Raw genomic sequence first — 14,722 nt, 5'->3', positions numbered from 1 at the left:
TTCCCCCTGTGATCACGCTGAACATGATCACTAAAGTTTGGGTCATGCTCACAATGATCCCATCTGCTGCTTATAATTTGACTAATAAAGTCGATAATGCCTTTAGGCCATTAAACACATAAACAAATAGGAGTAGTCCCTGTCCCAACTGGTTTACAGTCTACAAAGCTGATATATGCCAAGCAAAAGTAATACTTTGGGATTCAGGCAAAAAAGGGTATTTCCAACTGCTTTTTAAACTAGATCGGGGATAGTAGCAGAGATATGTTGATATGTGCTAGTGGGTATCAGATGAGGGGAAGAATGCATAATCTCTACAGGAAAATAGGAAGAACCCTTGGGAGGCCTACAGGCAGTTAAGTATATAAACTACAGGTTTCTTTATTGCTGAAGTTGGCATGTTATGCTCTGTAAAGCAGGATTGATGTGTTTTCTACAACAGAAGGACCAGCCAACAAACTGATTCAAGGCGTAACTTATGGAGAGGCTGATCTGCTTTACTTTTTGGAATAAATTACAGTTTGAGAAAATAAATACATCCATATAGAGAGTTCAGAGCATGAAACATTTGGACATTGTTCATTTCTGTGTATGCATTTAATTCAAAGATGCAGACATATGGTGGAAACGCATATGGCCAGCACCTCTTAAGGTCAATTGCCATATGGCCAAAATTCTGCCTTAGCAGGGAATTTTGACAGGCGAGTAGCATCTCTGCTGTCTGAGAGTGGGGAGAAAAGCTATCACATAGCAACAGGATGCTCCTTCTTCCCTCCTTTGCAGGCATTGTTTACTTTCTCGAGGTGTCAGCTTTCCAGCCAGATGACAGTTGACCTTCTAAAGTGTCAGCTGTATGAAATTAGGAGTGTATGAAATATGAACTAAAGAACCACAGAGTACCCACTTTGACATCCAGAAAGAAATTTTTGCCTCTGAATAAATTAGGAACAAGCTTCCAAGGCTGTGACAGAGATCACGAGTAGTGACTAAATAACCAAGAAGCATGTGCTTTTCTATAATAACTCTACAGTAAAGAGCTAAATCCATAGTAGTCACACAAAAGAATAAACCAGAATACTGGTTGCAACAATAGATTACATTTTGCCCTTAGTGTGAACTCGTCAAGTTATTACTCTAGTGACTCTGTCCCTCATAGGTTTCATCAGTTCTCGATTAGATTGAGAGGTAACACAATAAATCAAAAATGCTGTGAGTAGGTATTTCTGAAAATGGTAGCGGAACGCTACTATGCTCCATAGCAACAAGTAGGTTGGCTACACCAGATGAAGTCATTTGCCATCCCTTATCTTCTTCTCACAGCCATATATGTACCCTGGGCGGGTTACCTACTGTGTAGGACATGTACACGGTCATGGTCTCTCCTTACTTGGACAGAACTCCAATTAGATCCACTTAGAGTTTCTTTCTCTGTCTGTGGCCAAGAGAACCTTATAGCTATGTGTGATTACAGATGTATTGAGTAAGCAGTGATATGCAGTGTCTGCTGAGAATATGTTTCCCTGCTTCAAAACAGCCTGTAGAATATTTCCCTTCCCTCATTCTTATTTTTACAAATATTAGCTTATTCTTATAACCCTACAGCTAACTAAAGAGAAGAGGAGGAAGAAACCTCATTGCAAATAACAGCAATTGGATTCTTTTCAGTACGATAGTAAAGGTACCAAAGGCCATCCTATATTCCAGGTGCTCCTCTGGTTCAGCCACCTGTGATATCTACACCAAATGTGGTGTCATCAGTCAGTTACAGTGTGGTGGGCTCATGCATATTTACAATTTGCAAATTATGCCTGTGTAGCTCTTAGTGTAGCTGTTTCTTTGTCTTTCTCCTTTTCTTCCTTCACTAATGATTCAAAACGCTTACATGCCTAGCATCACAGGGCTGTATTCTATGCTTGCCATTTGCCTTTGTACACCAATTAGGTCTTTGTAATTTAAATGATGTTTTATTTGCTGATTTGGAAGCATCCTCGTTGGTAGAATGAGGTTTTCTTCATCCTGCAACTGTTCTTTGATATAATGATTTATTAAGGTACTAGGAGAAATATTGATCCTGCTAATAGCTTCTGCCTTGCCACATAATGCCTTACATTTTACTTACTGAAAGGGCCATATTCCTTTTCTCATCATCTGATTGACCATAAATGTTTTGGCCTTTCCCCAGCAATTATCACACTTACCAAAGCAGTGGGTAAACGTCAAGTATTTATAGACTAATTAGAGAAGTCAACATGTCCAAATCACGTGCTTTACATAATACAAAGAGCCATTGGACAGCACTTGGAAATTAGGGAGTGGTTCTATACGGGTCAAAAACAAATTAGCAAATTTGGAGGAGTTATGTATGTATTATTGATTAGGACTGTCTTTTGGGGAATTAGTATGTAGAGTTATATGCTGTACCTGTGATTTATTAGTGGCATTTATGTTTACATTTTATCGGTAATTTCCACTGTGTTCTTTGTCTATCCTAACCCCTTCTTTCTTGGGAAAGCTTTCTGATGTTAATGCCTATAAGGTGGTGGTGAAAGCATCAATTTCATAACTCATCTGGAGCTGGTTCCTTTCGTAGTTTTTATTATCCACCTTAAAAAGTGCATTATTCCTATGGTAGCCACAAAAGCTGAAAGGGAATAAAGGACAGCTGCATGAAAAATACAGGACAAGACTTTTAAGGAACACAGTTTAGTTCACCAAACTGCAGCCAAAAGTGAGTGGGGATCCCTGACCAACTGCAGACTAGAACACCTGTATCTCCTAAGGGCTACTTAAGGTTATGGATGCGGCACTAAAGAAAACAGTGTCCCTTACTTCATCCTGTCTTTATTTCCCTTCTTCTAATTCAGTACAGTTTCTCACAATGGGGTATGGCAAACCTAAATCATTTATTTAATGTTAATTTAAAGGAAATTCTCCTTAAGACTGGGGACCTCCATGCCTCAAAGTGTTGCTTAGTCAGTCCCTTAATTATTTAGATTCAAATAAGGTTGAGGTTTCCACACAGCACTGTTCCAGCTTTATAATAGTTAATAAAAACAACTTAGTAGAGTAATATTAAGCTTTATGCTTTATGGTTTCAGCAAATTTGCTTAAATTTAAAAATACAAATTATTTAGGGGTCAGGAAGTCTGCATGAAGATTATCAATAATCATGGATATTTATTTATTTATTTATTTATTTATTTATTTATTGGGGAGGGCAGAGGAATTCCTCTGAAAAACTTCCTCTAGTGAAGATTGTTGAAGACAAGATACGGAGCAAGTTTGGGTTCTGTCTAGAAATGTCTATGCTCATGTGTAACAACATGAGCTCCCAAAACTGTCCAGAAAGTAAAGAGGAAGAAAGTAAGAATTCTGACCTTTATTAAGATATTTATCTCTAATTTTGCAAGTATTAGTTTGTTCAAAATTTATTTGTAGTTAACACTTGGTACTTGTGCTTTATTTTGCTCAGAGTAATCACTGTTGCTAATGAAACTGTCACAATAGTGAGATGACTTTTGTCAACCACATGAGAGCTAGTCATCCTGCAAGGAGAGAAACAGGCTTTTCTAGGGCAGGAATCATCTCAGCTCTGAACAGACATGCAAAATAAATCAGATTGTACCCCAAAAGTGTTTCTCACTGTTAACACTGAAAGGTGCTAGGAATGACCAGCTCAGAGGGGGGTGTCCACATTTCAGTCAAAGGAACCCATGATGATGTGTTACAGGAGAAGAAGCACCCTCTGGAAGAACCCAAAGGGGAAAAGAGGCTGCTGAGGAAGCCTGGATAATGTGCTTAGATTGGATCCCATTTTTTTTAGAGTATCTAAGGGAGCTGGGCAGAGGTCCATGAGTGTACGAGATGGGCCCTCACAGATGTAAATCTGTATGGCTCCATTAATGCCAGCAGAGCTCCGCTAACTACAAAAGCACAGGATCTGGTGGACAGAAAAGTAAATTTCTACCTGAATGGCAGTAGCAGTTAGGTGATGAGATAATATCTTCCTTTAAGCAGGCCTATGTGATGCATGGGCTTGCCTTGTTCCAGCTATCTACCAGGGACCTGTGGGAAGAAGGGATCAGAGCAACCTTTGAAAAGGGAGAAAGAAGACCAATGTGAATGTGGTGGAAAAAAATGAAAATGGTTGGGTTGTGTGGCACATGCTACCCAGGGCAAAACTCTTCCTGGGGTGTTGGGTTTCTATCATGGAGGCCAACAGAGAACAAACAGAAGGAGCCTACTCTATGGTCAGTGTTGTCAATAGATGCCCTAAAATGATTCCTGTAAGGCAAGATCTTCATCTTCGAATGTTAATTAATAATTGATCTTGTTATGTATGTAGAGAACTCTCTATAATTCAATTCTCTGTATTTATGTCTCATAAATGACTCTGCCTTGTCAGATTTTATGGTGAAATAGTAGATCCAAAATTAACATAATGTAACAACCAAATCGTATATATAGCCTTGATCTGCAAACACTTTTGCCCATGAATAATTTGAGTTATTACTACTGAACTCCCTGGGACTCACATATGCTTTTGCAGAATGAGAGCCGCAGCGTTTATTGAATTACTTTCTTTCATACACTACATGTGTTCAAATGAAACTAATTTATCTGCCACGTATCTAGGCATCTCTCAGCATATATTATGTAATTAATTTTTTTTTAAGTGTGGTTCTAATGAATCAGAAGCCTAGACAATGTTTCCAACAGATAGTTAGATAAAACTGAACGTGTTAATGTTATGAGATAGAATCTTACTTTATGTGTGTTAATAGATGTATTGTAGTATTTAGCACGTAGTGTTATTATGTGTTAGCAAAAATGGGTATCTATCCATATAGAGACATATACAGATAGATATGCAGGCATGTAAGATTTCTATCTCTATACATTGCATATACACACATCCTATGCATATGAAAAGACAGACAGCACTTATGTTACTAAATAGAGTAAACCAGCAGTGGTTTGACCAGACATTTCTACCCTGAGAGGCAGTTCTGCTTCCCTGCTCATGCTGGCTGGGGGGTCTGCATGAGCCTGCTGCATCTCCCTGCTGACTGCCCGTGTTGCTCCCCACGAGCCCAAGCCCAGCTGTGAAGAGTTGTGTGCAGGCAAGTGTGGGAAGATGGATAGCTGGTGGGCATCCCCAAGTGAGCCCGACGTGCCGTCATGCTGTGGCCAGCCTCCCTCAGGTGCACCTGTACCAGTTTAACTCCGACCCATCTATCTTTGCTTCCATATAAACAATCGGATTCTATTTCTGGAGTTTAAAGGAGATAATTCAACTCATGGGGACCAGCGCACTGTGTGGCTCTGTGAAGAAGGAAGATTGTAAGATTCTGTTTTAATGCTCGTCCAGTGTCTCAGTGAGGGTGGATGTCACCTGCCTTGTGTCGGGCGGTGTGAATCTGAAGAAACGTTGCACTTGGTAATGACACTGTGCTTACATATTGCTTAGCTGAAAAGAGGGAACGAAGGGAAAGGAAGAACCTGTCAATATCCTGTGAACTGGAAAATACGAAATAAAAAGTCATCTGATATTCTTGTATTTAAATGAAACAATAAGGAAATATACTGAGCTTGCTCTGAGGATTTTGCTTAATGATATACAAATAATCACTGAGATTGCAGTGTTCGAAATGAGTGTGGTTTATGATCTAATGTCTAAAGATCATTAACCAACATCTGCTATTTTCTGGAAACAGTGCTGAAAAAAGCCCCAAATATAAATTCATTCAGTTAAATTGCCCTTTTTATATGCTGTAAGTAATGGGGAGAGAACTACGGGGAAGTCTGGAGGTGCTGCTTGCGTTCAGGTAAGATGAGATTGTTCTCAGTCATTCAGAATTGACCTGGAGAGATTACTTGCTTTCCCTTGTAAAGGAAAAAGTGCTTGTTATGCTTACTTCTTTTATTTTAAATGGTCTTAGGCAGCCATGAAGGCTTTTAGGCAGGACATAGTACATTTGGCCGGAGGGCTGCCGGTGCAGGCTTTAATGCATTACTCGCTGGCCCTAATCTCTGACATGGTGGCTCTCAGGAAGGATGCTTAGTGCTCCCAGGTGGAGCTGATTGCTGATAGCCTTGCTCGGGTGGTGCTGTGCCTTCATTCACAAGCTGTCCTGTTCACATCACAGGGTGGTTCCTCGTGCAAGTCCCAGCTAGCTGTGAGGCAAGCTGTCCAGACTAGGCCTTAGCAGGAGAAAATCTGAGATAAACCGGTGTGTCAGTATCGCTCCCCTCACTTATCTGGTTGTGTTATTTGGCTAGTATTAGTGTAGGAGCTGAGGTAAATCAGATGTCTACTGCTGTGCTTACAGACCAAGCTCATAATATATAAATGCCCTATCTTCCAGCCTCTGCTCATAAGATATCTTTATATTCATGGGCTTTTCCAATGAACTAGTCAGGATGCTTGTAAGAGGAGGGTTTTTTAAGATTGAATCCCTTAAAAAAGATGACTGTAGATAAAAGTGCATCAATGCACATTAGGGATGAAATTTTCAAAGCAAGGACATCCTGTTGAGCTCTGTTTTGCCATTGTTGGCTTATATGTTCTTTCCTTTTTGTGAAATGCAGTACAAACATCTCTGTCAGACGCCTTTTATTTTGGGGTTGATCTGAATTTAAGGTCAATAGCTTAAAAATGGGATTGAATTAAGCTGATAAAATTATGCTAAGGGAGCTGTTTCAATGATTTTTTTTTTTATTATTATTATTTAATATATATATATATTTAAAGAAACAACCTACAGGACTGCATTTACATTGGTATAGTGGCAAACAGTTACTATTGCTGAACATATTTCTACAAACATGTTTAAAGGGTAGGATACGACATGTGTATCTTTACCCCCCATAAATGAAATGAGTTCATGTAAAACTCTGTAAAGTAATATGGGGTAGCTGATTCCTCAGTGAAACAGTGAAATATTTTAGTTTATTTTTGCTCTGGAGCAAGAACACAAAATGGGCTGGTACCATGGCCACCAATGCACAACTAATTCTTACCTTAACTTTTTCTAGTGAGGTCTATATATGTCTCCTCTCCCTGCATGATCACCAATCATTTAAGATTATCATCTAGGAGTAGGTGTTTTTAACACTTTTGTGGAGATAGTGATAACATGTAAGCATGAGTTGGTGGAGCTCAGCAGCATTTAGTTGCATTTTTCAGTTTGTGGTTTTGACATGTTTCCTTGCAAGCAGCATAACATTTCAGTGTATTTCAGTTCTGTAAAATGAGGTAAAATTATTATTGTCCACCATACAAACTAAATGCAGGCATGAGTCTGTTGGTTTTAAGAAGCTCCTGAAGCTCCTGACAATGACGCCGTAGATGGGGAGAACTATTTATTACTAATATTTATTAAAGAGAATCCTTTTAAAGGGAATAATTTTCTAAGCCTCCCTTCCTCCATTCCTTCCTTTTCCTTCCTTTTTCTTCCTTCCTTTCCTGAAATTTAAGAAGAAGAATATAGGTAAAAACCAATGCTTTAATTTTATTAAGACAAACTTGTAATTTATCAGCCCTTGGAACCAAATGCTTCCCTTCAGATATAGTAGATGTCCCTGCATACATCAGGCTGGCCTCAGGTGTCATTTTCTTATAGGCAATTGAGAAATCTGCCTTCTTTTCCCTGTGATTCAGGATCCTGCAATCTAAAGAGAAAAAGGGTTTTCAGAAAGAGAAATGACAGTTCCTGTAAGTTTATGTTAACATTATCACAATGACTGAAAAGGTCAGGAAATCTGAGATTGTCTGTAGTTGTACAGGCTGTAATGTTGGCTGAGGTAAGTTAACAGGCCTATGAAAGGCATTGGATTTGTGCTGAGTTAGCACATACAGCCCTGGAGCTATATATTTAGCCATTCTTAGTTAATTAATACACTAAAAATTTCATTTTTATGTATCTGCACATATACTGCTGGGAAAATAACAACTGTCTTAGATGGACAGAAAGGGTCAGCTGGATGTGCCCAGACTGCATACCCAGACCATCCTTTTTCTCCATAAATCTTTTGTCCTTCCCAAAGAGTAGCTTCTTTAATTGGCCATTGTCCTTCTAGCTGAGCAGGGCTAGATGAATTTCTCCATTAGAGGACTACAGAGCTATGCATTATGAGCTGGAATTTCAAAAACTTGGTGTGCAGGAACAGGAAAAAGTGCTACAATAAATGTGCTTTTAACCTATTTAAATAACTTCTGTTGCTAGTTACTGCACCATAGCATGAATCAAAATTGTTTTTTACTAACAAGCATTTGGACAAACAGTTTCAAATTTGTAGATTACATTGGAAACCACTCCTTGATTAATTTTTTTTCCTGAATTGTTTTTTGAATCCACCTATAAGTCACTGATGCCATAAGCAAAATGTTTTGTTATTGTATTAACAGGAGAAAAGTGCCCTTGGCCCGTGGTCACATTGGCCAAGATTTTATGGCAGAATTTTAAATCCCCTAACCACAGGAATTTATAAATTGAAATATAGATGCAACCTTGAAATGTACAGTTTCAGCATTGTTGGCTGTGATAAATATGAGCCATAAAGTAAACCTGTGCTCTGAACCAGATTGGATCAAGCATCATCGCTGAAGCTCCTTTGCCATTTTCCTGCATTTCTCTTCTCAGTATCTGGTTCTGCAGATCACTTTTCCCCATTTCAAGGTTGTATTTTTTTCTATGCCTGGGGTAAAGGAATTGTCACATCCCAAGGGGGATCTTTGTTTTATTTTTTAATCTATCTTGCTGTAGCTTTATTTCTCCAGCAAGTGGTTTCAGTAATCCATACTGATGAGTTGTCTGCTCTCCAGGTAGGGTTGACAGGTAGATTTATGAACCAAGAGAAGATAATCTGCTTCCACAAGGGGTCACTGGTACCAGCGCACATAGCAACTAGTTTCTGCCATGCTTCTGTAAAGGGCAGGTTTAGACAAGCCTCTCGTCAAAAGGAGGAAAAAAAAAAAAAAAAAAAAAGAATTCTTACTCGTTAAGATACCTGCAAAGAAAAGGAGCAAAGAAGATAAATGAGAATACTTTTCAGAACTTCTTTCCTTTCAGTAGTCAGGTAGTCAGGTGTCAGAAGTCCTTTGTGCCATCCCTGCCTGAGATGAGGCTTTGTCATTCTCTGCTGACATGGGATGTTCGGGTGACGTTTTGTGTCTGTGTTTTAAAGGCCATGAGGATTGCTAGAGCTATGGAAAACATAAAAGGGAAACATTAATTCATCTGTAAAGCAGAATATGTACAAGTAATTAATATAATTTCTCCTGAAATCTGTATGCCTGCCTGCTTATTGTTACAAGAGGTTGCTACCAGTTGTAATTTTAGGATGCTTCTCTCCTGCTTTTTGTGTGTGCAGGCAGCCAAAGGTTTCTGGTGTCAGGGGACAAATCTCCCCTTTAATTTGTCAGTCTGCCCGAAAATCACCTTTGGAGAGAGGCGACTCCATTAACATGAATTAATGGAGCCCTTTCTGTAGGCAGGGCTCTGCAGAGAGTGCTGGTGTTTGTAATAATCAGTACATTTCACGAGCGTGTTACTCCTGTATTCCTAGAGCTTTATTTCAGAGCTGATCATCTCAGGGTGTATGTAGCTCCCCAGCACACTTAAAAATACCTCCAGGTTTTTGTCTTGTTTTGGCATCCTGTCTGTGTGCAGCTCATCGTCCCCCAGGAAAAACAGAGGAAAGCTTTTCTCTGCTATCTGGTGATAATTTTCTAAAGGTCAATGTTGTCATCCCTTTTACAGAAAATCTTACCTGTCAACTGCTGCCCAAAATGGCTAGAAGATATTTCTTTGTATTTCACTTTTCATGTGCAGCTTGGTCTGAGCTGTTTTGCATTCACACGTGCTTCATGCTAATGTTTTTAAAAAATGTACTGCCTTTAAAATAATTTTCAATCTCACTCCTTCCCTGTTCATTCGCACCAATTCCAAAATCCCAGGAATGTGTGGCACAAATTCCTGACAAGATACTTTAAATTACTTACATAGATATTTTTTTTTTTGAATCTTTTTTGTTCTTTTTCCTGCAAGAAGAACAAATTTAAGATTCATGTGAGGTGAAGAGACTGTAGCTCCCAAAGACATTGTTTCATCTCTTAGCATTTAGAGGTCACTGTTAGAACTGGCCAGTGTGCGGGAATGAGTTTCTCATCAGAGAAAATCCTCATTGTCTTCAGTTGTAACATAGATACACTAGACTCCAGAAGGACACTGTCTCTGCATCCCAATCAGTGCTGTCCAGTGAAGGGAAAGGTTTTGAACTGTGCCACATAATCAGAGCTGCCTGGTCCTCTTGGCCAGCATGGAGCTGCATTCACCTCTGCATTTGGTAGAAAAGGATGTTCACCTCAGAGACAAAGAAAAGGGCATGGAAAAACATAGCAGTTGCCATGCAATTTCTACCAGGAAAAGATCTGTCTAATCCAGGATGGACTTTTCTGCTCACAACCTGCAATTAAATGCCTGTACCGGGAACCCTGGCTGATTTGTGCTGAGGTGCTCACTGGATATATGTGATGGCAAATGGCAGGTTGCAGACTTCAGCGCTTATTTTGCCATGTTTTCCCTTGAGTTCCCAAAGCTTGAGACTACCTGCTGTTATTGTGGCAGGGGTAGTTGTTACTGCTTCCTCACAAAAGTCTTCAACAACTGAAATCAGTAATTTCACCCCACTACAGTTTCTTTTGGTTCTCTTTTAATTAGCATTTGTGGGATACGAATACAGCTTCTTGTTCAGCTTTAATCACGTGCCATTGTTTGGGCTGGAAGAAGGAACAAAATTAAAAAAAAAAAAAAAAAAAGGAACATTTTAATTTGGATTAAACAAACATTTATCTCCTTGAACTGGTCAGAGAGAAATTAATTGTTTTATTCTTCTGATCTACTAATTACATGTACAGGGAAGCCCATGTAAGCTTTTTCCGCATGCTCTATCATTAAAGAATGGATTACGTCTGAATTAAATTACTGTATTTCCATCAAAGGTCTCTATGGGTCAGGATAGTTGGCAAGATTTATAGGCTAAAAGGAAGGAGGTCAATGGATGTCAGTGGTTAAGAAATATATTGTTCTGCTGAGGGAGTTATCCTTTCCTGAGAGTCTGAATTGCTCTTTTTCTCATTCTTAGCATCTCTCCACACCCTGGAACTGCGTGGACATTAATTCTAAACTACTGTAGTTCCTTGTCAGTCCTTACCCTTTCAACCACCAAGAAACATTGTGTCAAGAGCATGCTTTCCAAGTCCCTCACTCAGACAAGGAAGCATAAGAGACCATGATGGCAATGCTTAATTTTCCAGGACAAGATCTGTTCTTAATCCTGCTTTGTTGAGTGTGGTGGGGCTTTGTGTTTGCTCCCAGTGACTACAGACACAATTGCTTTCTCACTGCAATAACTGTAATAACTGTCTTCTGTCTCCTCCTCTGGCTATGTCGAAAAGTAGATGAGAGTGGAAAAGTGAGAAAAAAATTGACAAAAAAATTGTTTCTTGAAGGTGAGGTTCATGGGCAGGAAAGACAGTAGATGTCACCTTTGGGTCAACAGCACAGAATAGTGATTTAGGACGGAGGGAACAACTCTATTATTGTTTCTAAGAGTGACAGAAAGACAACTTAGGACATCCAGTTGTTTTTCTACCCTATCATAAGAGGCCTTCTTCCAAATTTTGATTTCATAATTAGAAAATATGTATAATTATGACACAATCTGAAAAGCTGCAGTAAACACAGAAAATTGCAGGTGTCAAATTACCTTATTCCCCTTTTCCAGGTAGAGAAAATTGATCTGTGCAAGAGAGAAAAAATTGCAGACACATGAAATGTAAATGGCCACTTAACAAAAATTAAATACATAAATACCTAAATTTCTGCTGATTTCTAATCAACTGCTTGTTTAGGCAGCATACAAAGGAAAAGCAGGAAATCGTAAGCACCATTTGAGACTTGCTTCTCTAAGCCATATTAGTTGCATTATTACCATAATTAACACATTCTCTAATACAAGCAAATACACCAGAGATTGCCCAAGGCTCTGGGCTTTGGGACAAATGACTGCTCTGTCTGAGAGCAGCAAACAGGCACAGGTTTCTCTCGCCGCCTCTGGGGCGCCAGCATTCCCAGGGATTGGGAGAGATGCTCTGGCAGGTCTGGAGTGGAGCCAAGGTTTGGGGAGAGAAAGCCACACATCCTTCCTGCTGTGCAGCCCTGACCTCTCGTCAGTCCTGGAGATGCAGAACTGGTCTCTGTGTCAGCAACACAGACAAACCAGTCACCTAAAGGGACATAATAATAATAGCGAATAATAATAACGTACATCAAGCAAGCAGACAAATTTGACTTGACCGAAACAGCACTTCTTCAGGAGGACCCACCAGTCTCTCCTCTCCCCACCTACACATGCAGTTTGCCCTTGAGACTCACCGATTTTCCAGCCTGGCGGTTGCATGGAGGAAATCACAGGGAGGCTTTGGTGCCTCGCACGGTTCTATCAGATTTTATTGAATAGTTATTTACAGAGAGAGTGAATGAGTGAGTAGCTGCCAGACAATTTGTAATGTGTGTTGCTGTAAAGCAGAAGATAAGCCAGCATTTCCTATCATAATCTACTCACTCAGGCATGTGCAATCTTGCCCTGATTTTTCCTGGTGCATGAAGCACTTTGTGGGAGAGGATGGAGAGGTGGCTACGAACACTCTCCTGACCTTGAATTTGCAGCTATATGTTTACTTAAACTTACATTCCTCTCCAAAGGCTGTTTTTCTGTGTGAGCACTTGCTGCAGCAGCGAGGGGGAGGCAGGAAGCTACGTGACTGTGAAGGGAAGAAGTGGACCGTGAAAGTTTTTCTGTTATTATGTTGTCCACATCTCTGGGAATCCTGCTGATGGGAAATCTCTCTGGAGCCCAGATGTCAGCCTTCCCAGGCTCAGCCTCACTCTACTTTCTGGAGAAGGGGAAAAATGAAGGAATTTTTGTAGGATCACAGGAACTGACACATAATTTGGGGGTGCATTAGTTCTCTCTTGACCATAAAAGTGTCTGGGAAAGGGGGTGAAGTAAGTCAGAAAAGAACTAAGAAATTTCCTGTAAGAGTTCATAGAGTTCATGCTAGACACAGGAAACATGAGGTCTTATATATTCCTATTTCAAAATTTGTTATAAACATAGAATCTTCACAGTCATGTTGTCTAATATATAAAAATCACAGGAAGGTTGAAGGTAAACACCTCTGGAGACATCGGGTCCAGCCCTTCTCCTCAAAGCAGAGTTAACCAGAAAAGGTTGTTCAGGGCTGTGTCCCATCAGGTTTTGAATATCTCCAAGGATGGAGATGCCACAGCTTCTCTAGGCAACCATGTCAGTGTTCAACGACCCTAACAGTAAAAAAGTGTGGGCTTGTTGTTTTTTGTTTGTTTTTATGTTGAGATAGAATTCCCTGCATTTCAGGCTGTGCTCACTGCCTCTTGTCCTGTTCCTGGGTATCACTGAGAAGAGCCTGGCTCCATTTTCTTTACCTGCCTCAGGTATTTATCCACATGGATAAGATACCCTGAGCTTTCTCCTGTCCAGGTAGAAAAGTCCCACCTCTTTCACCCTCTCCTCATACCAAAGATGCTCCAGTCCCTTAATCATCTTTGTGGCCCCTTGGACTTCCTCCAGTAAGACGTATCTATCTAAAGCTTTTTTGAATCTTTTAATCTTAATTCTGAGAGACCAGAGGTTCATATCGATTTGTCTGTAGAAGTTTTCCAAGTTCAAAAACTCATGGAATAATTGATGTGGAAAGGCTAGTATCTAATTTAGTTGAGGCCCCCAAGGCCTTTGTCCCACTGAGTTTTGAAACTTTATAAGTATGGCAATACTGCAGCCTCTCTGGGCCCTTGTGCCACTGCTGCATCACTCTCATTAGAAAGAAATCATTTTGTGTGTTCAGTTGGAATTTCCAGTGGCAAATCTTGTGATTGATGACTCTTTCACCACACACCCCAAGAAGAGAGTCTGGCTTCACTCTTGCTCCAGTCCATCTCCTTCAACCACTTGTGTGCCATGTTTACTGGGTAATGGTCTCCACTGGGCTCACTCCAGTTTCCAATTGTCTTTCTTGTACTGGGAGGCAAAAAGCTGTCCACGTCATTCTAAACATGGTCTCATGAGGGCTGTATGGAGGGGAAAAATCACCTTGGTCTGAAAACTGAGCCACTTAATGCTGAGCCATATATGCCAATGTATGCTGGCACTTCCACCGTGTCCTCCAGTATGTATTACTTGGCATTTACTAGCATTGACATTTCTGTTTTTATTGTGTTACCTTAGTTTAGGTCTCTCTTAAGCTCTTCACAAGCTTCTCAGATGATAAATGTAAGTTATGTGCCACTTTCATTATCTTACAGTCCTCATCTTACACATGCTTTCCTGTTCTGTAATATATTTTTGGAATGCTATAAGAGAAGAGGAAATCTCAAAGAACTGTAAACTGTTTTTGTTCAAAGATGGAAACTAATGATTAAACAAGGTTCCTGTATCCTGTCTCCTGCCCATTTTTCATCTATGACACTATGCTTCACTCAGCTATGGCTGATTAGTTTCTTTATTAGATTTTTTTTGTGTGTGTATGGCAACTCATCAGAGACCCGTTGGGGGTTTTCTGCTGCATTATTGTAGGGTGTCAGTCAGAGACAAGGAAACGATGTAGGTAGGTGCTGCA

At 40.0% G+C, this 14,722-nt stretch overlaps 1 protein-coding gene and 1 long non-coding RNA gene across 9 annotated transcripts in view; one reads left to right on the top strand and one right to left on the bottom strand.

Moving 5' to 3' along the window:
- The window catches only part of ENOX1 (ecto-NOX disulfide-thiol exchanger 1), a 365,235-nt gene that overhangs the window by 122,494 nt on the left and 228,019 nt on the right, over positions 1-14,722 (top strand). The window lies entirely within an intron of this gene.
- Positions 7,376-12,775, bottom strand: LOC119715554 (uncharacterized). The gene is made up of 5 exons (XR_005262742.2): positions 12,441-12,775; positions 11,773-11,805; positions 9,775-10,783; positions 9,013-9,208; positions 7,376-7,674 (listed from the first exon to the last, which is right to left on the bottom strand). It is a non-coding gene; the product is annotated as an uncharacterized lncRNA (long non-coding RNA).

This window comes from Anas platyrhynchos, chromosome 1, assembly GCF_047663525.1.
Source record: "Anas platyrhynchos isolate ZD024472 breed Pekin duck chromosome 1, IASCAAS_PekinDuck_T2T, whole genome shotgun sequence".
NCBI classification, from domain to species: Eukaryota; Metazoa; Chordata; class Aves; order Anseriformes; family Anatidae; genus Anas; species Anas platyrhynchos.
This window is presented reverse-complemented; position numbering and strand designations above follow the sequence as displayed.